We start from the raw sequence: 2,500 nt of genomic DNA, 5'->3' as shown, positions 1-2,500 counted from the left end.
ATACCTTCATAATGTGAGGAATTTCTTAACCATGTTCTTGGAGAGAGCTTTTTAAACATTACTATATCATCATACCATAACAATGCTAGTACATCAATCATAAAAAAATACTGCTCCTAGTGCTTTTTATACTACTTAACATTGTGAATAAATACCTAATCCATCTCTACACCAGATGTACATGACAAGTTAAAAGTGCTTGTATACTTGCTTTCTGCTGGCAACATTTATCAGGTTTTTGGATCAGGACCAAAAACACTTACCACAACTGGCAATACAACTGATCTATAGTACTTCAATATTATTGACAACGACATTACAATAACTTAAATAAAAATCTATTAATTCTGAACAGCTCAGGCAAGGACCACATAAAAATAACTTAACAACAATATTAATGACTTGTAATCCCTTAATTTAATGAGAATTTTGTGCCTTTGCATGGCTCCCTTAGTGAGAATACTGTGAAGTCTTGATGTGATAATCAATAAGGTCACAATAATCCTGGGATGGGGAATGGTTTTGGCCTGGTGGTGGACTGAACTCTGAAGAGACCACTGGTGATGAAAACACTGGTTTCATCACTAAAACAGCTTTTCACACACACACACACTTAGGGATGATGGTGATTGAGCCTTAATGTCAAGATGGGCAACCATAGAGAGGAGACATAATACTGGAGAGCGTTCTCACACCCTGAGACTCTAGGTTTCCTTCCCTTGGCGCTCTACATTAAACAATGGCTGAAGTTCTTGCTTTTACAAAGACATTTCTTATCACTACTGTGGAACTTCTTGATAGAATGTGATGTTTCTTGATTTTCTTTTCTTCTAGAAACTTGTTATGTGGCTATAAATAAATAGAAACCCTACAATACTGTGTTCTTTTGTTACTCTTACTTGAATCACCCATTTAGGTGCTGAAAGACAATTGCAGACAATATTACTATTGATGTGTGGTATTGTGTAATTTGAGATGTTACTTTATATTGAAGAACATTGATAAAATCACATTTTTCCCACAAACATTAAATATCAATCTTCAATGAAAGGTCCTTATGAGATGCAAATCCCTAATCACAACACAAACTAAAAAAGAAAAAGATATATCCCTCAACACTGACAATAAAAAAAAGACCTATTCCTCAATGACTGGACATCATAAATACAATATAGTACTGTCTGAATATAAAAAATAGTACCATTTAGCTATTCCCTTTCCCCATTTTACTAGATCTTAAAGAGTTTGCTTCTTCTTGAGATATAACACATATCCTTCTTAAAGTATACCAACTGGCAGGCAAAAATACAATGTTCTATAAATCATTATGGTCATCGATTGTATCAGTCGCTGCTATAGGTTGTTTATATATACAAAAATATAACAAACATTAACTTATTGAAAATCATACTTTCAATTCCCACTTACACATAATACAATAAAGAAATGAGGACAGAAAAAACTCAAGTAGAAAGAATTAGAAACATACGATATACTGTATAAATCAATAGGATGAATAAACACGCATACAAACACGCATACATTCATAACATTTTCTAATTGAAGTTGATACTAAAAGGAGAAAAAGGAGGATTTTGAAAGGTAATCTGTGTGTGTGTGTGTGTGTGTGTGTGTGTGTGTGTGTGTGTGTGTGTGTGTGTGTGTGTGTGTGTGTGTGTGTGTGTGTGTGTGTATCTGTGTGTGTGTGTGTGTGGCTGTGTGTGTCTGTGTGTGTGTGTGTGTGTGTGGCTGTGTGTGTGTGTGTGTGGCTGTGTGTGTGTGTGTGTGGCTGTGTGTGTGTGTGTCGCTGTGTGTGTGTGTGTGGCTGTGTGTGTGTGTGTGTGGCTGTGTGTGTGTGTGTGTGGCTGTGTGTGTGTGTGAGGCTGTGAGTGTGAGCGTGAGTGTGTGTGAGGCTGTGAGTGTGAGCGTGAGTGTGTGTGAGGCTGTGAGTGTGAGTGTGTGTGAGACTGAGTGTGAGTGTGTGAGACTGAGTATCAGTGTGTGAGACTGAGTGTGAATGTGAGATTGAGCGTGAGTGTGAGTATGTGAGACTGTGAGTGTGAGTATGTGAGACTGTGAGTGTGAGTATGTGAGACTGTGAGTCTGTGAGTATGAGTGTGTGAGACTGTGAGAGTGAGTGTGTGAGACTGTGAGTGCGAGTGTGTGAGACTGTGAGTGTGTGAGACTGTGAGTGTGAGTGTGTGAGACTGTGAGTGCGAGTGTGTGAGACTGAGTGTGAGCGTGTGAGACTGTGAGTGTGAGTGAATGGGAGTGTGAGTGAATGGGAGTGTGAGTGAATGGGAGTGTGTGTGAATGGGAGTGTGTGTGAATGGGAGTGGGTGAATGTGTGTGACTGTGAGTGGGTGTGAACGTTTATTTGCATCTCATTGGATATATGTATGCATGTGTGGGTGTGTATATAAATGTGCATATGCATATGTGTGTGTGTGTGTGTGTGTGTGTGTGTGTGTGTGTGTGTGTGTGTGTGTGTGCGTGTGCG

This window comes from Penaeus chinensis, chromosome 41 (genome assembly GCF_019202785.1).
Source record: "Penaeus chinensis breed Huanghai No. 1 chromosome 41, ASM1920278v2, whole genome shotgun sequence".
Taxonomy (NCBI): Eukaryota; Metazoa; Arthropoda; class Malacostraca; order Decapoda; family Penaeidae; genus Penaeus; species Penaeus chinensis.
Note: the sequence above shows the minus strand (reverse complement) of the source record.